This window comes from Pseudophryne corroboree, unplaced genomic scaffold (genome assembly GCF_028390025.1).
Source record: "Pseudophryne corroboree isolate aPseCor3 unplaced genomic scaffold, aPseCor3.hap2 scaffold_596, whole genome shotgun sequence".
Classification (NCBI taxonomy): domain Eukaryota; kingdom Metazoa; phylum Chordata; class Amphibia; order Anura; family Myobatrachidae; genus Pseudophryne; species Pseudophryne corroboree.
The window spans coordinates 177,485-205,383 of NW_026970194.1; the positions used below are offsets into that span (position 1 = coordinate 177,485).

The following is a 27,899-nucleotide window of genomic DNA, read 5'->3' on the forward strand; positions in this document are numbered from 1 at the left end:
CATTGAAATGAGGATGCATCTTGCTGCCTTTCCAATGAAGCAAGTTTAATTCAGTAATAGGTGAAAAACCATTCCTACAAAGGTGTTAATCAGAGACTTGGCTTTGTGGACACTTTTCAGAGAGCAAATTTGTTAGCATAAACATAAAATCAGAAAATGAAGAGCTGTTTAATCACTCAATTGGACTTTTCTGCCAGCATAATTTTTTTTCTCTGCAACCCACTGCTAAATTGTGCTTCCTAGCTGTTTTTTATAAAATCACTTAATCAAATCTAATTCTGATTACATCAGAGAAGGCCGGGTACCCTACACCATAAGAGGGGGTTTGAAATTTTGACTTGTCTACTTAAAGATCACCAAAATCTGATAACAAGGTCTATTACGTCCCTGGGTGGGATTAAATCACCAACCTTTAGGTTAATAGCCATACACACTAACTGATTGCGCCACAGCGACACTTTGCAAAAGTACATACTGACAAAGGCTAATAAGCATTCATCTAGAACGTTTCCTAGAAAAACTTTAAAAAGTCAATAATCTGGAGAATTTTTGTAAGAAACACATTGGTACATTCCCATGATGAGTGAGTGCTTCAGGATCTCTTGCACTTACATGGGCTATTAACCAAAAGGTTCCCACCCAGTGATGTAATTGACCTTGTGATCAGATTTTGGTGATCTTTAAGTAGACAAGTCAAAATTTCAAACCCCCTCTTATGGTGTAGGGTACCTGGCCTTCTCTGACGTATCAGAGTTAGATTTAATTAAGGTGCACAAGGGCATAGAAGGGAGCGGTTTAAGAAAAGAGAAGTGGAAACAGACAGCAAACTAGGCTGGAGAGAGACCTGAGACAAAGAGATCTGAATTATACGAGAGCCGACCAGGGGAAACACAAATTATGCAGTCAAGTTTCCCACATTTGGGGAAATCGCAGGAGCAGCACACCCAGAGTGCAATGGGTGAGCCTTTCCCTGGGAGAAGCACCTTCCTGATCATAGTATCTCACCTGGCAGGTAAGTAGGAGTTGGGCTAGTGCTGGGGAGGGTCGCTGCTCGGGTACCCCCCTGTCAAGTGAAGGAGATCCAACTGAGGCAGCACAAGGGAACTCTCGAAAGAAGAACAAGGCTAGAGGAAGATCTAAGACAAAGAAATCTGACTTTTACCAGAGCTGACCAGAGGAAAGCACAAACACAGTACCCCACTACCACCAGGAAACATTAACGCCACTGCATCCTTGCTGCTTTCTCATGTGGAAGTCTATTTAATGTGAAAACAAGGTGATATCTAATTAGCACACAGAAAAGAAAATTAAGTGAATTTTTGAAAGAAAACAATACTGTCAATATACTATTAAAACAAATTAAAATGGTAAAAGTTATTGTACTTTAAGTAAAAATAAAAGAGCAAAAATATCAATCCCAGTTTTGGATTACTTTAATTAACAAAAAAAATGCATATAGCAGAGGATAGTTTCAATCTTTCTACCTCTGGGTTATGGGCCCAGCATGCTTCCATTGCAGTACTCTGCTGCACATGTAAGTGCAAGAGATCCTGAAGCACTCACTCATCATGGGAAAGTACCAATGTGTTTCTTCATTGGTTGATGGCAGAAACATCTTACAAAAACACTCCAGATTATTGACTTTTTAAAGTTTTTCTAGGAAACGTTCTAGATGATTGTTTATTAGCCTTTGTCAGTATGTAATTTTGCAAAGTGTCGCTGTGGCGCAATCAGTTAGTGTGTATGGCTATTAACCAAAAGGTTGGTGGTTCAATCCCACCCAGGGATGTAATTGACTTTGTTATCAGATTTTGGTGATCTTTAAGTAGACAAGTCAAAATTTCAAACCCCCTGTTATGGTGTTAGGTATTTAGACTTCTCTGATGTAATCAGAGTTAGATTTGATTCAGTGATTTTATAAAAACAGCTAGGAAGCACAATTTAGCAGTGGGTTGCAGAGAAAAAGAAATATGCTGGCAAAAAAATCCAATTGAGTGATTAAACAGCTCTTGGATGGTTTTTCACCTATTACTAAATTAAACTTGCTTCATTGGAAAGGCAGCAAGATGCATCCTCATTTCAATATCTACTGAAATAATACAGGTTGACACCAGGAAACATTAACGCCACTGCATCCTTGCTGCTTTCTCATGTGGAAGTCTGTTTAATGTGAAAACAAGGTGATATCTAATTAGCACACAGGTAAGGAATTAAGAAAATCTTTATTAAAGGGTGAAGATGTTTCTCACAAAATCGTTGCCCCAATGCATCATTGAAATTCAAGCTGGAAAGATGATTTTAATATATCACTTGTACATTTTGTATTGCTCTTCTGGTGACAATGTAGTTTGTTTTTGTCAATTACCATTTTAATAATCGGGTAAAGAAAATTAATTGGATTTTTGAAAGAAAACAATACTGTCAATATACTATTAAAACAAATTAAAATGGTAAAAGTTATTGTACTTTAAGTAAAAATAAAAGAGCAAAAATATCAATCCCAGTTTTGGATTACTTTAATTAACAAAAAAAAATGCATATAGCAGAGGATAGTTTCAATCTGCCTACCTCTGGGTTATGGACCCAGCATGCTTCCATTACAGTACTCTGCTGCACATGTAAGTGCAAGAGGTCCTGAAGCACTCACTTATCATGGGAAAGTTCCAATGTGTTTCTTTATTGGTTGATGGAAGAAACATCTTACAAAAACTCTCCACATTATTGACTTTTTAAAATGTTTCTAGGAAACGTTCTAGATGAATGCTTATTAGCATTTGTCAGTATGTACTTTTGCAAAGTGTCGCTGTGGCGCAATCAGTCTGTGTGTATGGTTATTAACTAAAAGGTTGGTGGTTCAATCCCACCCAGGGACGTAATTGACCTTGTTATCAGATTTTGGTGATCTTTAAGTAGACAAGTCAAAATTTCAAACCCCCTGTTATGGTGTAGGGTACCTGGCCTTCTCTGATGTAATCAGAGTTAGATTTGATTCAGTGATTTTATAAAAACAGCTAGGAAGCACAATTTAGCAGTGAGTTGCAGAGAAAAAGAAATATGCTGGCAAAAAAATCCAATTGAGTGATTAAACAGCTCTTCATTTTCTGGCTTTATTTTTATGCTAACAAATTTGTTCTCTGAAAAGTGTCCACAAAGCCAAGTCTCTGATTAACACCTTTGTAGGGATGGTTTTTCACCTATTACTAAATTAAACTTGCTTCATTGGAAAGGCAGCAAGATGCATCCTCATTTCAATGTCTACTGAAATAATACAGGTTGACACCAGGAAACATTAACGCCACTGCATCCTTGCTGCTTTCGCATGTGGAAGTCTGTTTAATGTGAAAACAAGGTGATATCTAATTAGCACACAGGTAAGGAATTAAGAAAATCTTTATTTAAGGGTGAAGATGTTTCTCACAAAATCGTTGCCCCAATGCATCATTGAAATTCAAGCTGGAAAGATGATTTTAATATATCACTTGTACATTTTGTATTGCTCTTCTGGTGACAATGTAGTTTGTTTTTGTCAATTACCATTATAAAAATAGGGTAAAGAAAATTAAGTGGATTTTTGAAAGAAAACAATACTGTCAATATACTATTAAAACAAATTAAAATGGTAAAAGTTATTGTACTTTAAAGTAAAAATAAAAGAGCAAAAATATCAATCCCAGTTTTGGATTACTTTAATTAACAATAAAAAATGCATATAGCAGAGGATAGTTTCAATCTGCCTACCTCTGGGTTATGGGCCCAGCATGTTTCCAATGCAGTACTCTGCTGCACATGTAAGTGCAAGAGATCCTGAAGCACTCACTCATCATGGGAAAGTACCAATGTGTTTCTTCGTTGGTTGATGGAAGAAACATCTTACAAAAACTCTCCAGATTATTGACTTTTTAAAGTTTTTCTAGGAAACGTTCTAGATGAATGCTTATTAGCCTTTGTCAGTATGTAAGTTTGCAAAGTGTCTCTGTGGCGCAATCGGTTAGTGTGTTTGGTTATTAATCAAAGGGTTGGTGGTTCAATCCCACCCAGGGATGTAATTGACCTTGTTATCAGATTTTGGTGATCTTTAAGTAGACTAGTCAAAATTTCAAACCCCCTCTTATGGTGTAGGGTACCTGGCCTTCTCTGATGTAATCAGAGTTAGATTTGATTAAGTGATTTTATAAAAAAACAGCTAGGAAGCACAATTTAGCAGTGGGTTGCAGAGAAAAAGAAATATGCTGGCAGAAAAATCCAATTGAGTGATTAAACTGCTCTTCATTTTCTGGCTTTATTTTTATGCTAACTAATTTGTTCTCTGAAAAGTGTCAACAAAGCCAAGTGTCTGATTAACATCTTTGTAGGGATGGTTTTTCACCTATTACTAAATTAAACTTGCTTCATTGGAAAGGCAGCAAGATGCATCCTCATTTCAATATCTACGGAAATAATACAGGTTGACACCAGGAAACATTAACGCCACTGCATCTTTGCTGTTTTCTCATGTGGAAGTCTGTTTAATGTGAAAACAAGGTGATATCTAATTAGCACACAGGTAAGGAATTAAGAAAATCTTTATTTAAGGGTGAAGATGTTTCTCACAAAATCGTTGCCCCAATGCATCATTGAAATTCAAGCTGGAAAGATGATTTTAATATATCACTTGTACATTTTGTATTGCTCTTCTGGTGACAATGTAGTTTGTTTTTGTCAATTACCATTTTAATAATCGGGTAAAGAAAATTAATTGGATTTTTGAAAGAAAACAATACTGTCAATATACTATTAAAACAAATTAAAATGGTAAAAGTTATTGTACTTTAAGTAAAAATAAAAGAGCACAAATATCAATCCCAGTTTTGGATTACTTTAATTAACAAAAAAAATGCATATAGCAGAGGATAGTTTCAATCTGCCTACCTCTGGGTTATGGACCCAGCATGCTTCCATTACAGTACTCTGCTGCACATGTAAGTGCAAGAGATCCTGAAGCACTCACTCATCATGGGAAAGTACCAATGTGTTTCTTCATTGGTTGATGGAAGAAACATCTTACAAAAACTCTCCAGATTATTGACTATTTAAAGTTTTTATAGGAAACGTTCTAGATGAATGCTTATTAGCCTTTGTCAGTAAGTACTTTTGCAAAGTGTCGCTGTGGCGCAATCAGTTAGTGTGTATGGCTATTAACCAAAAGGTTGGTGGTTCAACCCCACCCAGGGACGTAATTGACCTTGTTATCAGATTTTGTTGATCTTTATGTAGACAAGTCAAAATTTCGAAAACCCCTGTTATGGTGTAGGGTACCTGGCCTTCTCTGATGTAATCAGAGTTAGATTTGATTCGGTGATTTTATAAAAACAGCTAGGAAGCACAATTTAGCAGTGGGTTGCAGAGAAAAAGAAATATGCTGGCAAAAAAATCCAATTGAGTGATTAAACAGCTCTTCATTTTCTGGCTTTATTTTTATGCTAACAAATTTGTTCTCTGAAAAGTGTCCACAAAGCCAAGTATCTGATTAACATCTTTGTAGGGATGGTTTTTCACCTATTACTAAATTAAACTTGCTTCATTGGAAAGGCAGCAAGATGCATCCTCATTTCAATATCTACTGAAATAATACAGGTTGACACCAGGAAACATTAACGCCACTGCATCCTTGCTGCTTTCTCATGTGGAAGTCTGTTTAATGTGAAAACAAGGTGATATCTAATTAGCACACAGGTAAGGAATTAAGAAAATCTTTATTTAAGGGTGAAGATTTTTCTCACAAAATCGTTGCCCCAATGCATCATTGAAATTCAAGCTGGAAAGATGATTTTAATATATCACTTGTACATTTTGTATTGCTCTTCTGGTGACAATGTAGTTTGCTTTTGTCAATTACCATTTTAATAATCGGGTAAAGAAAATTAATTGGATTTTTGAAAGAAAACAATACTGTCAATATACTATTAAAACAAATTAAAATGGTAAAAGTTATTGTACTTTAAGTAAAAATAAAAGAGCAAAAATATCAATCCCAGTTTTGGATTACTTTAATTAACAAAAAAAATGCATATAGCAGAGGATAGTTTCAATCTGCCTACCTCTGGGTTATGGACCCAGCATGCTTCCATTACAGTACTCTGCTGCACATGTAAGTGCAAGAGATCCTGAAGCACTCACTCATCATGGGAAAGTACCAATGTGTTTCTTCATTGGTTGATGGAAGAAACATCTTACAAAAACTCTCCACATTATTGACTTTTTAAAATGTTTCTAGGAATCGTTCTAGATGAATGCTTATTAGTCTTTGTCAGTAAGTACTTTTGCAAAGTGTCGCTGTGGCGCAATCAGTTAGTGTGTGAGGCTATTAACCAAAAGGTTGGTGGTTCAATCCCACCCAGGGACTTAATTGACCTTGTTATCAGATTTTGGTGATCTTTAAGTAGACAAGTCAAAATTTCAAACCCCCTGTTATGGTGTAGGGTACCTGGCCTTCTCTGATGTAATCAGAGTTAGATTTGATTAAGTGATTTTATAAAAAAACAGCTAGGAAGCACAATTTAGCAGTGGGTTGCAGAGAAAAAGAATAATGCTGGCAGAAAAATCCAATTGAGTGATTAAACAGCTCTTCATTTTCTGGCTTTATTTTTATGATAACAAATTTGTTCTCTGAAAAGTGTCCACAAAGCCAAATATCTGATTAACATCTTTGTAGGGATGGTTTTTCACCTATTACTAAATTAAACTTGCTTCATTGGAAAGGCAGCAAGATGCATCCTCATTTCAATATCTACGGAAATAATACAGGTTGACACCAGGAAACATTAACGCCACTGCATCTTTACTGTTTTCTCATGTGGAAGTCTGTTTAATGTGAAAACAAGGTGATATCTAATTAGCACACAGGTAAGGAATTAAGAAAATCTTTATTTAAGGGTGAAGATGTTTCTCACAAAATCGTTGCCCCAATGCATCATTGAAATTCAAGCTGGAAAGATGATTTTAATATATCACTTGTACATTTTGTATTGCTCTTCTGGTGACAATGTAGTTTGTTTTTGTCAATTACCATTTTAATAATCGGGTAAAGAAAATTAATTGGATTTTTGAAAGAAAACAATACTGTCAATATACTATTAAAACAAATTAAAATGGTAAAAGTTATTGTACTTTAAGTAAAAATAAAAGAGCAAAAATATCAATCCCAGTTTTGGATTACGTTAATTAACAAAAAAAAAATGCATATAGCAGAGGATAGTTTCAATCTGCCTACCTCTGGGTTATGGACCCAGCATGCTTCCATTACAGTACTCTGCTGCACATGTAAGTGCAAAAGATCCTGAAGCACTCACTCATCATGGGAAAGTACCAATGTGTTTCTTCATTGGTTGATGGAAGAAACATCTTACAAAAACTCTCCACATTATTGACTTTTTAAAATGTTTCTAGGAATCGTTCTAGATGAATGCTTATTAGCCTTTGTCAGTATGTACTTTTGCAAAGTGTCGCTGTGGCGCAATCAGTTAGTGTGTAAGGCTATTAACCAAAAGGTTGGTGGTTCAATCCCACCCAGGGACTTAATTGACCTTGTTATCAGATTTTGGTGATCTTTAAGTAGACAAGTCAAAATTTCAAACCCCCTGTTATGGTGTAGGGTACCTGGCCTTCTCTGATGTAGTTAGATTTGATTCAGTGATTTTATAAAAACAGCTAGGAAGCACAATTTAGCAGTGGGTTGCAGAGAAAAAGAAATATGCTGGCAGAAAAATCCAATTGAGTGATTAAACAGCTCTTCATTTTCTGGCTTTATTTTTATGCTAACTAATTTGTTCTCTGAAAAGTGTCCACAAAGCCAAGTATCTGATTAACATATTTGTAGGGATGGTTTTTCATCTAATACTAAATTAAACTTGCTTCATTGGAAAGGCAGCAAGATGCATCCTCATTTCAATATCTACTGAAATAATACAGGTTGACACCAGGAAACATTAACGCCACTGCATCCTTGCTGCTTTCTCATGTGGAAGTCTGTTTAATGTGAAAACAAGGTGATATCTAATTAGCACACAGGTAAGGAATTAAGAAAATCTTTATTTAAGGGTGAAGATGTTTCTCACATAATCGTTGCCCCAATGCATCATTGAAATTCAAGCTGGAAAGATGATTTTAATGTATCACTTGTACATTTTGTATTGCTCTTCTGGTGACAATGTAGTTTGTTTTTGTCAATTACCATTTTAATAATAGGGTAAAGAAAATTAAGTGGATTTTTGAAAGAAAACAATACTGTCAATATACTATTAAAACAAATTAAAATGGTAAAAGTTATTGTACTTTAAGTAAAAATAAAAGCTAAAATATCAATCCCAGTTTTGGATTACTTTAATGAACAAAAAAAAATGCATATAGCAAAGGATAGTTTCAATCTGCCTACCTCTGGGTTATGGGCCCAGCATGCTTCCATTGCAGTACTCTGCTGCACATTTAAGTGCAAGAGATCCTGAAGCACTCACTCATCATGCGAAAGTACCAATGTGTTTCTTCATTGGTTGCTGGAAGAAACATCTTACAAAAACTCTCCAGATTATTGACTTTTTAAAGTTTTTCTAGGAAACGTTCTAGATGAATGCTTATTAGTCTTTGTCAGTATGGACTTTTTGCAAAGTGTCTCTGTGGCGCAATCTGTTAGTGTGTTCAGCTATTAATCAAAAGGTTGGTGGTTCAATCCCACCCAGGGACGTAATTGACCTTGTGATCAGATTTTGGTGATATTTAAGTAGACAAGTCAAAATTGCAAACCCTCTCTTATGGTGTAGGGTACCTGGCCTTCTCTGATGTAATCAGAGTTAGATTTGATTAAGTGATTTTATAAAAAAAACAGCTAGGAAGCACAATTTAGCAGTGGGTTGCAGAGAAAAAGAAAAATGCTGGCAGAAAAATCCAATTGAGTGATTAAACAGCTCTTCATTTTCTGGCTTTATTTTTATGATAACAAATTTGTTCTCTGAAAAGTGTCCACAAAGCCAAGTATCTGATTAACATCTTTGTAGGGATGGTTTTTCACCTATTACTAAATTAAACTTGCTTCATTAAAAAGGCAGCAAGATGCATCCTCATTTCAATATCTACAGAAATAATACAGGTTGACACCAGGAAACATTAACACCACTGCATCTTTGCTGTTTTCTCATGTGGAAGTCTGTTTAATGTGAAAACAAGGTGATATCTAATTAGCACACAGGTAAAGAATTAAGAAAATCTTTATTTAAGGGTGAAGATGTTTCTCACAAAATCGTTGCCCCAATGCATCATTGAAATTCAAGCTGGAAAGATGATTTTAATATATCACTTGTACATTTTGTATTGCTCTTCTGGTGACAATGTAGTTTGTTTTTGTCAATTACCATTTTAATAATCGGGTAAAGAAAATTAATTGGATTTTTGAAAGAAAACAATACTGTCAATATACTATTAAAACAAATTAAAATGGTAAAAGTTATTGTACTTTAAGTAAAAATAAAAGCTAAAATATCAATCCCAGTTTTGGATTACTTTAATGAACAAAAAAAAATGCATATAGCAAAGGATAGTTTCAATCTGCCTACCTCTGGGTTATGGGCCCAGCATGCTTCCATTGCAGTACTCTGCTGCACATGTAAGTGCAAGAGATCCTGAAGCACTCACTCATCATGCGAAAGTACCAATGTGTTTCTTCGTTGGTTGCTGGAAGAAACATCTTACAAAAACTCCAGATTATTGACTTTTTAAAGTTTTTTTAGGAAACATTCTAGATGAATGCTTATTAGTCTTTGTCAGTATGTACTTTTTGCAAAGTGTCTCTGTGGCGCAATCGGTTAGTGTGTTCAGCTATTAATCAGAAGGTTGGTGGTTCAATCCCACCCAGGGACGTAATTGACATTGTGATCAGATTTTGGTAATATTTAAGTAGACAAGTCAAAATTGCAAACCCCCTCTTATGGTGTAGGGTACCTGGCCTTCTCTGATGTAATCAGAGTTAGATTTGATTAAGTGATTTTATAAAAAAACAGCTAGGAAGCACAATTTAGCAGTGGGTTGCAGAGAAAAAGAAAAATGCTGGCAGAAAAATCCAATTGAGTGATTAAACAGCTCTTCATTTTCTGGCTTTATTTTTATGATAACAAATTTGTTCTCTGAAAAGTGTCCACAAAGCCAAGTATCTGATTAACATTTTTGTAGGGATGGTTTTTCACCTATTACTAAATTAAACTTGCTTCATTGGAAAGGCAGCAAGATGCATCCTCATTTCAATATCTACGGAAATAATACAGGTTGACACCAGGAAACATTAACGCCACTGCATCTTTGCTGTTTTCTCATGTGGAAGTCTGTTTAATGTGAAAACAAGGTGATATCTAATTAGCACACAGGTAAGGAATTAAGAAAATCTTTATTTAAGGGTGAAGATGTTTCTCACAAAATCGTTGCCCCAATGCATCATTGAAATTCAAGCTGGAAAGATGATTTTAATATATCACTTGTACATTTTGTATTGCTCTTCTGGTGACAATGTAGTTTGTTTTTGTCAATTACCATTTTAAAAATCGGGTAAAGAAAATTAATTGGATTTTTGAAAGAAAACAATACTGTCAATATACTATTAAAACAAATTAAAATGGTAAAAGTTATTGTACTTTAAGTAAAAATAAAAGCTAAAATATCAATCCCAGTTTTGGATTACTTTAATGAACAAAAAAAAAATGCATATAGCAAAGGATAGTTTAAATCTGCCTACCTCTGGGTTATGGGCCCAGCATGCTTCCAGTGCAGTACTCTGCTGCACATGTAAGTGCAAGAGATCCTGAAGCACTCACTCATCATGCGAAAGTACCAATGTGTTTCTTCATTGGTTGCTGGAAGAAACATCTTACAAAAACTCTCCAGATTATTGACTTTTTAAAGTTTTTCTAGGAAACGTTCTAGATGAATGCTTATTAGTCTTTGTCAGTACATTCTTTTTGCAAAGTGTCTCTGTGGCGCAATCGGTTAGTGTGTTCAGCTATTAATCAAAAGGTTGGTGGTTCAATCCCACCCAGGGACGTAATTGACCTTGTGATCAGATTTTGGTGATATTTAAGTAGACAAGTCAAAATTGCAAACCCCCTCTTATGGTGTAGGGTACCTGGCCTTCTCTGATGTAATCAGAGTTAGATTTGATTAAGTGATTTTATAAAAAAACAGCTAGGAAGCACAATTTAGCAGTGGGTTGCAGAGAAAACGAAAAATGCTGGCAGAAAAATACAATTGAGTGATTAAACAGCTCTTCATTTTCTGGCTTTATTTTTATGATAACAAATTTGTTCTCTGAAAAGTGTCCACAAAGCCAAGTCTCTGATTAACACCTTTGTAGGGATGGTTTTTCACCTATTACTAAATTAAACTTGCTTCATTGGAAAGGCAGCAAGATGCATCCTCATTTCAATATCTACTGATATAATACAGGTTGACACCAGGAAACATTAACGCCACTGCATCCTTGCTGCTTTCTCATGTGGAAGTCTGTTTAATGTGAAAACAAGGTGATATCTAATTAGCACACAGGTAAGGAATTAAGAAAATCTTTATTTAAGGGTGAAGATGTTTCTCACAAAATCGTTGCCCCAATGCATCATTGAAATTCAAGCTGGAAAGATGATTTTAATATATCACTTGTACATTTTGTATTGCTCTTCTGGTGAAAATGTAGTTTGTTTTTGTCAGTTACCATTTTAATAATCGGGTAAAGAAAATTAATTGGATTTTTGAAAGAAAACAATACTGTCAATATACTATTAAAACAAATTAAAATGGTAAAAGTTATTGTACTTTAAGTAAAAATAAAAGCTAAAATATCAATACCAGTTTTGGATTACTTTAATGAACAAAAAAAAAATGCATATAGCAGAGGATAGTTTCAATCTGCCTACCTCTGGGTTATGGACCCAGCATGCTTCCATTACAGTACTCTGCTGCACATGTAAGTGCAAGAGATCCTGAAGCACTCACTCATCATGGGAAAGTACCAATGTGTTTCTTCATTGGTTGATGGAAGAAACATCTTACAAAAACTCTCCACATTATTGACTTTTTAAAATGTTTCTAGGAATCGTTCTAGATGAATGCTTATTAGCCTTTGTCAGTAAGTACTTTTGCAAAGTGTCGCTGTGGCGCAATCAGTTAGTGTGTAAGGCTATTAACCAAAAGGTTGGTGGTTCAATCCCACCCAGGGACTTAATTGACCTTGTTATCAGATTTTGGTGATCTTTAAGCAGACAAGTCAAAATTTCAAACCCCCTGTTATGGTGTAGGGTACCTGGCCTTCTCTGATGTAATCAGAGTTAGATTTGATTCAGTGATTTTATAAAAACAGCTAGGAAGCACAATTTAGCAGTGGGTTGCAGAGAAAAAGAAATATGCTGGCAGAAAAATCCAATTGAGTGATTAAACAGCTCTTCATTTTCTGGCTTTATTTTTATGCTAACTAATTTGTTCTCTGAAAAGTGTCCACAAAGCCAAGTATCTGATTAACATATTTGTAGGGATGGTTTTTCACCTATTACTAAATTAAACTTGCTTCATTGGAAAGGCAGCAAGATGCATCCTCATTTCAATATCTACTGAAATAATACAGGTTGACACCAGGAAACATTAACGCCACTGCATCCTTGCTGCTTTCTCATGTGGAAGTCTGTTTAATGTGAAAACAAGGTGATATCTAATTAGCACACAGGTAAGGAATTAAGAAAATCTTTATTTAAGGGTAAAGATGTTTCTCACAAAATCATTGCCCCAATGCATCATTGAAATTCAAGCTGGAAAGATGATTTTAATATATCACTTGTACATTTTGTATTGCTTTTCTGGGGACAATGTAGTTTGTTTTTGTCAATTACCATTTTAATAATAGGGTAAAGAAAATTAAGTGGATTTTTGAAAGAAAACAATACTGTCAATATACTATTAAAACAAATTAAAATGGTAAAAGTTATTGTACTTTAAGTAAAAATAAAAGCTAAAATATCAATCCCAGTTTTGGATTACTTTAATGAACAAAAAAAAAATGCATATAGCAAAGGATAGTTTCAATCTGCCTACCTCTGGGTTATGGGCCCAGCATGCTTCCATTGCAGTACTCTGCTGCACATGTAAGTGCAAGAGATCCTGAAGCACTCACTCATCATGCGAAAGTACCAATGTGTTTCTTCATTGGTTGCTGGAAGAAACATCTTACAAAAACTCTCCAGATTATTGACTTTTTAAAGTTTTTCTAGGAAACGTTCTAGATGAATGCTTATTAGTCTTTGTCAGTATATTCTTTTTGCAAAGTGTCTCTGTGGCGCAATCGGTTAGTGTGTTCAGCTATTAATGAAAAGGTTGGTGGTTCAATCCCACCCAGGGACGTAATTGACCTTGTGATCAGATTTTGGTGATATTTAAGTAGACAAGTCAAAATTGCAAACCCCCTCTTATGGTGTAGGGTACCTGGCCTTCTCTGATGTAATCAGAGTTAGATTTGATTAAGTGATTTTATAAAAAAAACAGCTAGGAAGCACAATTTAGCAGTGGGTTGCAGAGAAAAAGAAAAATGCTGGCAGAAAAATACAATTGAGTGATTAAACAGCTCTTCATTTTCTGGCTTTATTTTTATGATAACAAATTTGTTCTCTGAAAAGTGTCCACAAAGCCAAGTATCTGATTAACATCTTTGTAGGGATGGTTTTTCACCTATTACTAAATTAAACTTGCTTCATTGGAAAGGCAGCAAGATGCATCCTCATTTCAATATCTACGGAAATAATACAGGTTGACACCATGAAACATTAACGCCACTGCATCTTTGCTGTTTTCTCATGTGGAAGTCTGTTTAATGTGAAAACAAGGTGATATCTAATTAGCACACAGGTAAGGAATTAAGAAAATCTTTATTTAAGGGTGAAGATGTTTCTCACAAAATCGTTGCCCCAATGCATCATTGAAATCCAAGCTGGAAAGATGATTTTAATATATCACTTGTACATTTTGTATTGCTCTTCTGGTGACAATGTAGTTTGTTTTTGTCAATTACCATTTTAATAATCGGGTAAAGAAAATTAAGTGGATTTTTGAAAGAAAACAATACTGTCAATATACTATTAAAACAAATTAAAATGGTAAAAGTTATTGTACTTTAAGTAAAAATAAAAGAGCAAAAATATCAATCCCAGTTTTGGTTTACTTTAATTAACAAAAAAAAATGCATATAGCAGAGGATAGTTTCAATCTGCCTACCTCTGGGTTATGGACCCAGCGAGCTTCCATTACAGTACTCTGCTGCACATGTAATTGCAAGAGATCCTGAAGCACTCACTCATCATGGGAAAGTACCAATGTGTTTCTTCATTGGTTGATGGAAGAAACATCTTACAAAAACTCTCCAGATTATTGACTATTTAAAGTTTTTCTAGGAAACGTTCTAGATGAATGCTTATTAGCCTTTGTCAGTATGTACTTTTGCAAAGTGTCGCTGTGGCGCAATCAGTTAGTGTGTACGGCTATTAACCAAAAGGTTGGTGGTTCAATCCCACCCAGGGACGTAATTGACCTTGTTATCAGATTTTGGTGATCTTTAAGTAGACAAGTCAAAATTTCAAAAACCCCTGTTATGGTGTAGGGTACCTGGCCTTCTCTGATGTAATCAGAGTTAGATTTGATTCAGTGATTTTATAAAAACAGCTAGGAAGCACAATTTAGCAGTGGTTTGCAGAGAAAAAGAAATATGCTGGCAAAAAAATCCAATTGAGTGATTAAACAGCTCTTCATTTTCTGGCTTTATTTTTATGCTAACAAATTTGTTCTCTGAAAAGTGTCCACAAAGCCAAGTATCTGATTAACATCTTTGTAGGGATGGTTTTTCACCTATTACTAAATTAAACTTGCTTCATTGGAAAGGCAGCAAGATGCATCCTCATTTCAATATCTTCTGAAATAATACAGGTTGACACCAGGAAACATTAACGCCACTGCATCCTTGCTGCTTTCCCATGTGGAAGTCTGTTTAATGTGAAAACAAGGTGATATCTAATTAGCACACAGGTAAGGAATTAAGAAAATCTTTATTTAAGGGTGAAGATGTTTCTCACAAAATCGTTGCCCCAATGCATCATTGAAATTCAAGCTGGAAAGATGATTTTAATATATCACTTGTACATTTTGTATTGCTCTTCTGGTGACAATGTAGTTTGTTTTTGTCAATTACCATTTTAATAATAGGGTAAAGAAAATTAAGTGGATTTTTGAAAGAAAACAATACTGTCAATATACTATTAAAACAAATTAAAATGGTAAAAGTTATTGTACTTTAAGTAAAAATAAAAGAGCAAAAATATCAATCCCAGTTTTGGATTACTTTAATTAACAAAAAAAAATGCATATAGCAGAGGATAGTTTCAATCTGCCTACCTCTGGGTTATGGGCCCAGCATGCTTCCATTGCAGTACTCTGCTGCACATGTAAGTGCAAGAGATCCTGAAGCACTCACTCATCATGGGAAAGTACCAATGCGTTTCTTCATTGGTTGATGGAAGAAACATCTTACAAAATCTCTCCAGATTATTGACTTTTTAAAGTTTTCTAGGAAACGTTCTAGATGAATGCTTATTAGCCTTTGTCAGTATGTACTTTTGCAAAGTGTCTCTGTGGTGCAATCGGTTAGTGTGTTTGGTTATTAACCAAAGGGTTGGTGGTTCAATCCCACCCAGGGATGTTATTGACCTTGTCATCAGATTTTGGTGATCTTTAAGTAGACAAGTCAAAATTTCAAACCCCCTCTTATGGTGTAGGGTACCTGGCCTACTCTGATGTAATCAGAGTTAGATTTGATTAAGTGATTTTATCAAAAAACAGCTAGGAAGCACAATTTAGCAGTGGGTTGCAGAGAAAATGAAATATGCTGGCAGAAAAATCCAATTGAGTGATTAAACAGCTCTTCATTTTCTGGCTTTATTTTTATGCTAACAAATTTGTTCTCTGAAAAGTGTCCACAAAGCCAAGTATCGGATTAACATCTTTGTAGGGATGGTTTTTCACCTATTACTAAATTAAACTTGCTTCATTGGAAAGGCAGCAAGATGCATCCTCATTTCAATATCTACTGAAATAATACAGGTTGACACCAGGAAACATTAACGCCACTGCATCCTTGCTGCTTTCTCATGTGGAAGTCTGTTTAATGTGAAAACAAGGTGATATCTAATTAGCACACAGGTAAGGAATTAAGAAAATCTTTATTTAAGGGTGAAGATGTTTCTCACAAAATCGTTGCCCCAATGCATCATTGAAATTCAAGCTGGAAAGATGATTTTAATATATCACTTGTACATTTTGTATTGCTCTTCTGGTGACAATGTAGTTTGTTTTTGTCAATTACCATTTTAATAATAGGGTAAAGAAAATTAAGTGGATTTTTGAAAGAAAACAATACTGTCAATATACTATTAAAACATATTAAAATGGTAAAAGTTATTGTACTTTAAGTAAAAATAAAAGAGAAAAAATATCAATCCCAGTTTTGGATTACTTTAATTAACAAAAAAAAAATGCATATAGCAGAGGATAGTTTCAATCTGCCTACCTCTGGGTTATGAACCCAGCATGCTTTCATTACAGTACTCTGCTGCACATGTAAGTGCAAGAGATCTTGAAGCACTCACTCATCATGGGAAAGTAACAATGTGTTTCTTCGTTGGTTGATGGAAGAAACATCTTACAAAAACTCTCCAGATTATTGACTTTTTAAAGTTTTTCTAGGAAACGTTCTAGATGAATGCTTATTAGCCTTTGTCAGTATGGACTTTTGCAAAGTGTCTCTGTGGCGCAATTGGTTAGTGTGATTGGTTATTAACCAAAGGGTTGGTGGTTCAATCCCACCCAGGGATGTAATTGACCTTGTTATCAGATTTTGGTGATCTTTAAGTAGACAAGTCAAAATTTCTAAAACCCCTGTTATGGTGTAGGGTACCTGGCCTTCTCTGATGTAATCAGAGTTAGATTTGATTCAGTGATTTTATAAAAACAGCTAGGAAGCACAATTTAGCAGTGGTTTGCAGAGAAAAAGAAATATGCTGGCAAAAAAATCCAATTGAGTGATTAAACAGCTCTTCATTTTCTGGCTTTATTTTTATGCTAACAAATTTGTTCTCTGAAAAGTGTCCACAAAGCCAAGTATCTGATTAACATCTTTGTAGGGATGGTTTTTCACCTATTACTAAATTAAACTTGCTTCATTGGAAAGGCAGCAAGATGCATCCTCATTTCAATATCTACTGAAATAATACAGGTTGACACCAGGAAACATTAACGCCACTGCATCCTTGCCGATGATAACCTCAAGTTGGGTCATTCGGTGCTGCAGAGTCGTACGCACTCTTCCACCCGTTCAAGAGCTTTGGTATAACCCCATGGTTCTTAATGTGACCCCAGCATCCTCTAGGTCGTATGAGAAAATAGGATTTTAATACCTACCGGTAAATCCTTTTCTCTTAGTCTGTAGAGGATGCTGGAGTTCCCTTGTGCTGCCTCAGTTGAATCTCCTTTACTTGACAGAGATGTGCCTGAGCAGCGGCCCTCCCCAGCCCTATCCCAAATCATACTTATTTTGCATAGGAGATACCATGGTCATGAAGATTATTCTCCCAGGGTGAGGTTCATTCATTGCATTCTGGGTATGCTGACCTCTGTGATTTCCCCAAATGTGGGTAACTCGACTGCATTATTTGTGGTAGTGGGGGACTGTGTTTGTGTTTTCCTCTGGTCAGCTCTGGTAAAAGTCAGATTTCTTTGTTTCAGATCTTCCTCTAGCCTTGTTCTTCTTTCGAGAGTTCCCTTGTGCTGCCTCAGTTGGATCTCCTTCACTTGACAGGGGGGTGCCCGAGCAGCGACCCTCCCCAGCTCAAGCCCAACTCCTACTTACCTGCCAGGTGAGATACTATGATCATGAAGGTGCTTCTCCCAGGGCAAGGCTCACCCATTGCACTCTGGGTGTGCTGCCCCTGCGATTTCCCCAAATGTGGGAAACTTGACTGCATAATTTGTGTTTCCCCTGGTCGGCTCTCGTATAATTCAGATCTCTTTGTCTCAGGTCTCTCTCCAGCCTAGTTTGCTGTCTGTTTCCACTTCTTTTTTCTTGAGCCCCTCCCTTTTATACCCTTGTGCACTATCCTGACTTCTCCTCCTGTCTGCTTACTTTGTGCCTTCCAATGCACAATGCAAACTACACACCCTTTTACTTGCCTTACAGAGCAGCTCTGGAGCTGTTACAGTGCCAAGCTGCTGTAAGAAATCAGCTTGAATGCTTCAGGGGCTGGGGCATTGTCAACATGAGCCCCACACCGAAGGAGGGTGGGGGTGTTTAATGCGAACTAAGGGTCATCCAAGCGCCGCAAAAGGCCGCCATGCCCTGCATACCCCTTTTCTCTTTTCATATGCAGATGAGGGTTCCAGCCAACTTTGGCCCACTGCTTGGATGACATCACCGTATGCAAATCCATCTTCTGCAGAACTTCCCCCAGGAATGCTTGTACTAGTTGTTGCATTTGGTTTGTTGTTTGGGGGTGCTTCAGTATTAGGCAGCCTTCTGCCCTCCCATGTTCATCTGAAAATATGTGTTCTCCCTGCAGTTGTTGTCTCCAGATGAGAGTTCCCTTGTGCTGCCTCAGTTGAATCTCCTTTACTTGACAGATATGTGCCTGAGCAGCGGCCCTCCCCAGCCCTATCCCAAATCATACTTATTTTGCATAGGCGATACCATGGTCATGAAGATTGTTCTCCCAGGGTGAGGTTCATTCATTGCATTCTGGGTATGCTGACCCCTGTGATTTCCCCAAATGTGGGAAACTCGACTGCATTATTTGTGGTAGTGGGGGACTGTGTTTGTGCTTTCCTCTGGTCAGCTCTGGTAAAAGTCAGATTTCTTTGTCTCAGATCTTCCTCTAGCCTTGTTCTTCTTTCGAGAGTTCCCTTGTGCTGCCTCAGTTGGATCTCCTTCACTTGACAGGGGGTGCCCGAGCAGCAATCCTCCACAGCTCTGGCCCAACTCCTACTTACCTGCCAGGAGAGATACTATGATCTTCACTGTTAGGGCAATCAGGATGTGGAATTCCCTGCCAGGGAAGGTGGTAATGGCGGACTCTGTAATTGGATTTAAAAAAGGAATGGATACATTTCTGAATGAAAAAGCTATCCAAGGTTATAATACTTAAAATATCAACATGGTTAATCCGGGGGTAACATGAGTTGTAGTAGCTAACTAGTCATAAAACATTATTCAGCAAGTATGTAGAATCATCACAACTTAAAACAGGTTGAACACGATGGGCAATTTGCCTCTATTCAACCTCAAAAACTATGTTACTATATGTTACTATATTACTATGTTACTGTAGTATACAGAACACCACAATGCAATGAACAGTGATAGTGAGCACTGATGAGGATACTAGAACTGACACTGAGCAGCAAGATGCAGCACTGGACTATTAGTAATGTACTGTAGTATGCTGAGCACAACAATGCAGCACAAGACAATGAGCAGTGATACTGAGCACTGATGAGGATACTACTGAGAACTGACACTGAGCAGGAGAGACACACTACTAGTATTACTGAGCAGCAATAAGTATCCACTGATACTGAGCACTGATATTGAGATTTCCACTGAGAGAACATAGCCACGCCCTCTCCGCTCTCTCTTCAATGCACGAGTAAAAATGGCGGCAACGCGCAGCTCTTTATATGGAATCCGAATCTCGCGAGAATCCGACAGCGGGATGATGACATTTTCCCTTGTTCAGGTTTTCCGAGTCAGGCGGGAACAACCGAGCCTGCCTCGTACCAGTGTAAACCACGTGGAGTTCGTGGGGAATTCGGTTCTCGGAGAACCGAACCCGCTCCTCTCTACCTTATACCCATCATTTTTTTTTATTTTCAATCTAAGCCCCTGCAGTTTTCTGTAAGCATCTGCTTTGCTATGATGATCAACAAGTCACAAGGGCAAACACTCAGGGCTTGAGGCGTAGATCTTAGGACCAGCTGCTACAAGCATGGCAGAGGTGTCACTATCACTGGTGACACCCAGAGAGGTGGCGAGGGAGATTGTAATGCAGTGCGCGCAGATAAGCAGCGCAATGGTAAAAAGGAGGCATGGTTTCATAGGTAGGGGCGTGGCCTGGTGGCCTGAATCTACATTTTGTTGCTCCGGGTGTCCCGGGGGTTGGGGGCTGCACCGGGGACTAGTGTGTGAGCGGTGCTGGCTCCTGCACAGTGACATGGCATGGCCACTAGAGATGTGCACCGGAAATTTTTCGGGTTTTGTGTTTTGGTTTTGGGTTCGGTTCCGCGGCCGTGTTTTGGGTTCGAACGCGTTTTGGCTAAACCTCACCGAATTTTTTTTGTCGGATTCGGGTGTGTTTTGGATTCGGGTGTTTTTTTCAAAAAACCCTAAAAAACAGCTTAAATCATAGAATTTGGGAGTCATTTTGATCCCAAAGTATTATTAACCTCAATAACCATAATTTCCACTCATTTTCAGTCTATTCTTAACACCTCACACCTCACAATATTATTTTTAGTCCTAAAATTTGCACCGAGGTCGCTGGATGACTAAGCTCAGTGACCCAAGTGGCCGACACAAACACCTGGCCCATCTAGGAGTGGCACTGCAGTGTCACGCATGATGGCCCTTCCAAAAAACACTCCCCAAACAGCACATGATGCAAAGAAAAAAAGAGGCGCAATGAGGTAGCTGTGTGACTAAGCTCAGCGACCCAAGTGGCCGATACAAACACCTGGCCCATCTAGGAGTGGCACTGCAGTGTCACGCAGGATGGCCCTTCCAAAAAACACTCCCCAAACAGCACATGACGCAAAGAAAAAAAGAGGCGCAATGAGGTAGCTGTGTGACTAAGCTCAGCGACCCAAGTGGACGACACAAACACCTGGCCCATCTAGGAGTGTCACTGCAGTGTCACGCAGGATGGCCCTTCCAAAAAACACTCCCCAAACAGCACATGATGCAAAGAAAAAAAGAGGCGCAATGAGGTAGCTGTGTGACTAAGCTCAGCGACCCAAGTGGCCGACACAAACACCTGGCCCATCTAGGAGTGGCACTGCAGTGTCACGCAGGATGGCCCTTCCAAAAAACACTCCCCAAACAGCACATGACGCAAAGAAAAATAAAAGAAAAAAGAGGTGCAAGGTGGAATTGCCTTGGGCCCTCCCACCCACCCTTATGTTGTATAAACAGGACATGCACACTTTAACCAACCCATCATTTCAGTGACAGGGTCTGCCACACGACTGTGACTGAAATGACGGGTTGGTTTGGACCCCCACCAAAAAAGAAGCAATTAATCTCTCCTTGCACAAACTGGCTCTATAGAGGCAAGATGTCCACCTCATCATCCTCCGATTCATCACCGTGTACATCCCCCTCCTCACAGATTATCAATTCGTCCCCACTGGAATCCACCATCTCAGCTCCCTGTATACTTTGTGGAGGCAATTGCTGCTGGTCAATGTCTCCACGGAGAAATTGATTATAATTCATTTTAATGAACATCATCTTCTCCACATTTTCTGGAAGTAACCTCGTACGCCGATTGCTGACAAGGTGAGCGGCGGCACTAAACACTCTTTCGGAGTACACACTTGTGGGAGGGCAACTTAGGTAGAATAAAGCCAGTTTGTGCAAGGGCCTCCAAATTGCCTCTTTTTCCTGCCAGTATACGTACGGACTGTCTGACGTGCCTACTTGGATGCGGTCACTCATATAATCCTCCACCATTCTTTCAATGGTGAGAGAATCATATGCAGTGACAGTAGACGACATGTCCGTAATCGTTGGCAGGTCCTTCAGTCCGGACCAGATGTCAGCATCAGCAGTCGCTCCAGACTGCCCTGCATCACCGCCAGCGGGTGGGCTCGGAATTCTGAGCCTTTTCCTCGCACCCCCAATTGCGGGAGAATGTGAAGGAGGAGCTGTTGACCGATCAAGTTCCGCTTGACTTGATAATTTTCTCACCAGCAGGTCTTTGAACCCCTGCAGACTTGTGTCTGCCGGAAAGAGAGATACAACGTAGGTTTTAAATCTAGGATCGAGCACGGTGGCCAAAATGTAGTGCTCTGATTTCAACAGATTGACCACCCGTGAATCCTGGTTAAGCGAATGAAGGGCTCCATCCACAAGTCCCACATGCCTAGCGGAATCGCTCTGTCTTAGCTCCTCCTTCAATGTCTCCAGCTTCTTCTGCAAAAGCCTGATGACGGGAATGACCTGACTCAGGCTGGCAGTGTCTGAACTGACTTCACGTGTGGCAAGTTCAAAAGGTTGCAGAACCTTGCACAACGTTGAAATCATTCTCCACTGCGCTTGAGACAGGTGCATTCCACCTCCTATATCGTGGTCAGATGTATAGGCTTGAATGGCCTTTTGCTGCTCCTCCATCCTCTGAAGCATATAGAGGGTTGAATTCCACCTCGTTACCACTTCTTGCTTCAGATGAGAACCGACACAATTGGACTCTCCTTGTGGATTTGTGATTTTGAAGAACGCACAGTTCTTTGCTGTGCTTTTGCCAGCTTAAGTCTTTTCATTTTTCTAGCGAGAGGCTGAGTGCTTCCATCCTCATGTGAAGCTGAACCACTAGCCATGAACATAGGCCAGGGCCTCAGCCGTTCCTTGCCACTCCGTGTGGTAAATGGCATATTGGCAAGTTTACGCTTCTCCTCCGACGATTTTTATTTAGATTTTTGAGTCCTTTTTTTACTGATCTTTTGTGTTTTGGATTTTACATGCTCTGTACTATGACATTGGGCATCGGCCTTGGCAGACGACGTTGATGGAATTTCATCGTCTCGGCCATGACTAGTGGCAGCAGCTTCAGCACGAGGTGGAAGTGGATCTTGATCTTTCCCTATTTTTGGAACCTCAACATTTTTGTTCTCCATATTTTAATAGGCACAACTAAAAGGCACCTCAGGTAAACAATGGAGATGGATGGATACTAGTATACTTATGGATGACGAGTGACTGACGACACAGAGGTAGCTACAGCCGTGGACTACCGTACTGCGTCTGCTAGTATAGAGATGATAATTAATGATATAAAAAAAAAATATATATAACTACTGTAGGTATATATAATATAATGACGGACCTGGTGGACACTGTCAGCAGACTGCTAAACTACTAGTATGAAGAAGATAGAAAAAAACTTCCACCACAGGTAGGTAGGTATACAATTATGGACGAGCACTGACGACACAGAGATAGCCACAGCCGTGGACTACCGTACTGCGTCTGCTAGTATAGAGATGATAATTAATGATATAAAAAAAAATATATATAACTACTGTAGGTATATATAATATAATGACGGACCTGGTGTAATTCAGATCTCTTTGTCTCAGGTCTCTCTCCAGCCTAGTTTGCTGTCTGTTTCCACTTCTCTTTTCTTGAGCCGCTGCCTTCTATGCCCTTGTGCACTCTCCTGACTTCTCCTGTCTGCTTGCTTTGTGCCTTCCAACGCACAATGCAAACTACAGGTAGTGCTGCAGGGCCCACACCCTTTTACCTTGCCTTACAGAGCAGCTCTGGAGCTGTTACAGTGCCCAGCTGCAGCAAGAAATCAGCTTGAATGCTTCAGGTGCTGGGGCATAGCCAACAAGAGCCCCACACCGACGGAGGGTGGAGGTGTTTAATGCAAACTAGGGGTCAGCCAAGCGCCGCAAAAGGCCGCCATGCCCTGCATGCCCCTTTTCTCTTTTCATATGCAGACGAGGGTTGAAGCCAACTTTGACCCACTGCTTGGATGACATCACCATATGCAAATCCATCTGCGGCAGGCCTTCCCCCAGGAATGCTTGCACTAGTTGTTGCATTTGGTTTGTTGTTTGGGGGTGCTTCAGTATTAGGCAGCCTTCTGCCCTCCCATGTTCATCTGAAAATATGTGTTCTCCCTGCAGTTGTTGTCCCCAGATGAGAGTTCCCTTGTGCTGCCTCAGTTGAATCTCCTTTACTTGACAGAGATGTGCCTGAGCAGCGGCCCTCCCCAGCCCTATCCCAAATCATACTTATTTTGCATAGGAGATAACATGGTCATGAAGATTGTTCTCCCAGGGTTAGGTTCATTCATTGCATTCTGGGTATGCTGACCTCTGTGATTTCCCCAAATGTGGGAAACTCAACTGCATTATTTGTGGTAGTGGGGGACTGTGTTTGTGCTTTCCTCTGGTCAGCTCTGGTAAAAGTCAGATTTCTTTGTCTCAGATCTTCCTCTAGCCTTGTTCTTCTTTCAAGAGTTCCCTTGTGCTGCCTCAGTTGGATCTCCTTCACTTGACAGGGGGGTGCCCGAGCAGCGACCCTCCCCAGCTCTAGCCCAACTCCTACTTACCTGCCAGGTTAGATACTATGATCATGAAGTTGCTTCTCCCAGGGCAAGGCTCACCCATTGCACTCTGGGTGTGCTGCCCCTGCGATTTCCCCAAATGTGGGAAACTTGACTGCATAATTTGTGTTTCCCCTAGTCGGCTCTCATATAATTCAGATCTCTTTGTCTCAGGTCTCTCTCCAGCCTAGTTTGCTGTCTGTTTCCACTTCTTTTTTCTTGAGCCCCTCCCTTCTACACCCTTGTGCACTATCCTGACTTCTCCTCCTGTCTGCTTACTTTGTGCCTTCCGATGCACAATGCAAACTACAGGTAGTGCTGCAGGGCCCACACCCTTTTACTTGCCTTACAGAGCAGCTCTGGAGCTGTTACAGTGCCAAGCTGCTGAAAGAAATCAGCTTGAATGCTTCAGGGGCTGGGGCATGGCCAACATGAGCCCCACACCGAAGGAGGGTGGGGGTGTTTAATGCGAACTAAGGGTCATCCAAGCGCCGCAAAAGGCCGCCATGCCCTGCATACCCCTTTTCTCTTTTCATATGCAGATGAGGGTTCCAGCCAACTTTGGCCCACTGCTTGGATGACATCACTGTATGCAAATCCGTCTTCTGCAGACCTTCCCCCTGGAATGCTTGAACTAGTTGTTGCATTTGGTTTGTTGTTTGGGGGTGCTTCAGTATTAGGCAGCCTTCTGCCCTCCCATGTTCATCTGAAAATATGTGTTCTCCCGGCAGTTGTTGTCCCCAGATGAGAGTTCCTTTGTGCTGCCTCAGTTGAATCTCCTTTACTTGACAGAGATGTGCCTGAGCAGCGGCCCTCCCCAGCCCTTTCCCAAATCATACTTATTTTGCATAGGAGATACCATGGTCATAAAGATTGTTCTCCCAGGGTGAGGTTCATTCATTGCATTCTGGGTATGCTGACCCCTGTGATTTCCCCAAATGTGGGAAACTCAACTGCATTATTTGTGGTAGTGGGGGACTGTGTTTGTGTTTTCCTCTGGTCAGCTCTGGTAAAAGTCAGATTTCTTTGTCTCAGATCTTCCTCTAGCCTTGTTCTTCTTTCGAGAGTTCCATTGTGCTGCCTCAGTTTGATCTCCTTCACTTGACAGGGGGGTACCCAAGCAGCGACCCTCCCCAGCTCTAGCCCAACTCCTACATACCTGCCAGGTGAGATACTATGATCATGAAGGTGCTTCTCCCAGGGCAAGGCTCACCCATTGCACTCTGGGTGTGCTGCTCCTGCGATTTCCCCAAATGTGGGAATCTTGACTGCATAATTTGTGTTTCCCCTGGTCGGCTCTCGTATAATTCAGATCTCTTTGTCTCAGGTCTCTCTCCAGCCTAGTTTGCTGTCTGTTTCCACTTCTCTTTTCTTGAGCCGCTGCCTTCTATGCCCTTGTGCACTCTCCTGACTTCTCCTGTCTGCTTACTTTGTGCCTTCCAACGCACAATGCAAACTACAGGTAGTGCTGCAGGGCCCACACCCTTTTACTTGCCTTTCAGAGCAGCTCTGGAGCTGTTACAGTGCCCAGCTGCTGCAAGAAATCAGCTTGAATGCTTCAGGGGCTGGGGCATAGCCAACATGAGCCCCACACCGACGGAGGGTGGAGGTGTTTAATGCGAACTAAGGGTCATCCAAGCGCCGCAAAAGGCCGCCATGCCCTGCATACCCCTTTTCTCTTTTCATATGCAGATGAGGGTTCCAGCCAACTTTGGCCCACTGCTTGGATGACATCACCGTATGCAAATCCGTCTTCTGCAGACCTTTTCCCAGGAATGCTTGTACTAGTTGTTGCATTTGGTTTGTTGTTTGGGGGTGCTTCAGTATTAGGCAGCCTTCTGCTCTCCCATGTTCATCTGAAAATATGTGTTCTCCCTGCAGTTGTTGTCCCCAGATGAGAGTTCCCTTGTGCTGCCTCAGTTGAATCTCCTTTACTTGACAGAGATGTGCCTGAGCAGCGGCCCTCCCCAGCCCTATCCCAAATCATACTTATTTTGCATAGGAGATACCATTGTCATGAAGATTGTTCTCCCAGGGTGAGGTTCATTCATTGCATTCTGGGTATGCTGACCCCTGTGATTTCCCCAAATGTGGGAAACTCGACTGCATTATTTGTGGTAGTGGGGGACTGTGTTTGTGCTTTCCTCTGGTCAGCTCTGGTAAAAGTCAGATTTCTTTGTCTCAGATCTTCCTCTAGCCTTGTTCTTTTTTCGAGAGTTTCCTTGTGCTGCCTCAGTTGGAGCTCCTTCACTTGACAGGGGGGTGCCCGAACAGCGACCCTCCCCAGCTCTAGCCCAACTCCTACTTACCTGCCAGGTGAGATACTATGATCAGGAAGGTGCTTCTCCCAGGGCAAGGCTCACCCAATGCACTCTGGGTGTGCTGCTCCTACGATTTCCCCAAATGTGGGACACTTGATTACATAATTTGTGTTTCCTCTGGTCGGCTCTCGTATAATTCAGATCTCTTTGTCTCAGGTCTCTCTCCAGCCTAGTTTGCTGTCTGTTTCCACTTCTCTTTTCTTGAGCTGCTCCCTTCTATGCCCTTGTGCACTATCCTGACTTCTCCCGTCTGCTTACTTTGTGCCTTCCAAAGCACAATGCAAACTACAGGTAGTGCTGCAGGGCCCACACCCTTTTACTTGCTTTACAGAGCAGCTCTGGAGCTGTTACAGTGCCCAGCTGCTGCAAGAAATCAGCTTGAATGCTTCAGGGGCTGGGGCATAGCCAACATGAGCCCCACACCGAAGGAAGGTGGAGGTGTTTAATGCGAACTAGGGGTCATCCAAGCGCCGCAAAAGGCCGCCATGCCCTGCACACCCCATTTTTATTTTCATATGCAGACGAGGGTTGAAGCCAACTTTGACCCACTGCTTGGATGACATCACCATATGCAAATCCATCTGCTGCAGGCCTTCCCCCAGGAATGCTTGCACTAGTAGTTGCATTTGGTTTATTGTTTGGGGGTGCTTCAGTATTAGGCAGCCTTCTGCCCTCCCATGTTCATCTGAAAATATGTGTTCTCCCTGCAGTTGTTGTCCCCAGATGAGAGTTCCCTTGTGTTGCCTCAGTTGAATCTCCTTTACTTGACAGAGATGTGCCTGAGCAGCGGCCCTCCCCAGCCCTATCCCAAATCATACTTATTTTGCATAGGAGATACCATGGTCATGAAGATTGTTCTCCCAGGGTGAGGTTCATTCATTGCACTCTGGGTATGCTGACCCCTGTGATTTCCCCAAATGTGGGAAACTCGACTGCATTATTTGTGGTAGTGGGGGACTGTGTTTGTGCTTTCCTCTGGTCAGCTCTGGTAAAAGTCAGATTTCTTTGTCTCAGATCTTCCTCTAGCCTTGTTCTTCTTTCGAGAGTTCCCTTGTGCTGCCTCAGTTGGATCTCCTTCACTTGACAGGGGGTGCCCGAGCAGCAATCCTCCACAGCTCTAGCCCAACTCCTACTTACCTGCCAGGTGAGATACTATGATCTTCAC

At 40.0% G+C, this 27,899-nt stretch overlaps 10 non-coding genes and 1 pseudogene across 10 annotated transcripts; 10 read left to right on the top strand and 1 right to left on the bottom strand.

Annotated features, from left to right (window-relative positions):
* Window positions 1–857: 857 nt before the first annotated feature.
* LOC135035228 (U1 spliceosomal RNA) lies at window positions 858–1,020 on the bottom strand. The gene has a single exon (XR_010230299.1). It is a non-coding gene; the product is annotated as a U1 spliceosomal RNA (small nuclear RNA).
* Window positions 1,021–17,617: 16,597 nt separating this feature from the next.
* On the top strand, window positions 17,618–17,781 carry LOC135035318 (U1 spliceosomal RNA). Its single transcript, XR_010230379.1, has one exon. It is a non-coding gene; the product is annotated as a U1 spliceosomal RNA (small nuclear RNA).
* A 152-nt stretch (window positions 17,782–17,933) lies between these two features.
* On the top strand, window positions 17,934–18,096 carry LOC135035215 (U1 spliceosomal RNA). Its single transcript, XR_010230287.1, has one exon. It is a non-coding gene; the product is annotated as a U1 spliceosomal RNA (small nuclear RNA).
* A 655-nt stretch (window positions 18,097–18,751) lies between these two features.
* Window positions 18,752–18,915, top strand: LOC135035295 (U1 spliceosomal RNA). Its single transcript, XR_010230357.1, has one exon. It is a non-coding gene; the product is annotated as a U1 spliceosomal RNA (small nuclear RNA).
* A 5,180-nt stretch (window positions 18,916–24,095) lies between these two features.
* LOC135035304 (U1 spliceosomal RNA) lies at window positions 24,096–24,259 on the top strand. The gene has a single exon (XR_010230365.1). It is a non-coding gene; the product is annotated as a U1 spliceosomal RNA (small nuclear RNA).
* A 152-nt stretch (window positions 24,260–24,411) lies between these two features.
* LOC135035255 (U1 spliceosomal RNA) lies at window positions 24,412–24,546 on the top strand (annotated as a pseudogene).
* A 702-nt stretch (window positions 24,547–25,248) lies between these two features.
* LOC135035291 (U1 spliceosomal RNA) lies at window positions 25,249–25,412 on the top strand. Its single transcript, XR_010230353.1, has one exon. It is a non-coding gene; the product is annotated as a U1 spliceosomal RNA (small nuclear RNA).
* A 152-nt stretch (window positions 25,413–25,564) lies between these two features.
* LOC135035245 (U1 spliceosomal RNA) lies at window positions 25,565–25,727 on the top strand. The gene has a single exon (XR_010230314.1). It is a non-coding gene; the product is annotated as a U1 spliceosomal RNA (small nuclear RNA).
* A 671-nt stretch (window positions 25,728–26,398) lies between these two features.
* LOC135035293 (U1 spliceosomal RNA) lies at window positions 26,399–26,562 on the top strand. The gene has a single exon (XR_010230355.1). It is a non-coding gene; the product is annotated as a U1 spliceosomal RNA (small nuclear RNA).
* Window positions 26,563–26,714: 152 nt separating this feature from the next.
* Window positions 26,715–26,877, top strand: LOC135035256 (U1 spliceosomal RNA). The gene has a single exon (XR_010230322.1). It is a non-coding gene; the product is annotated as a U1 spliceosomal RNA (small nuclear RNA).
* A 671-nt stretch (window positions 26,878–27,548) lies between these two features.
* On the top strand, window positions 27,549–27,712 carry LOC135035208 (U1 spliceosomal RNA). The gene has a single exon (XR_010230280.1). It is a non-coding gene; the product is annotated as a U1 spliceosomal RNA (small nuclear RNA).
* Window positions 27,713–27,899: the final 187 nt, after the last annotated feature.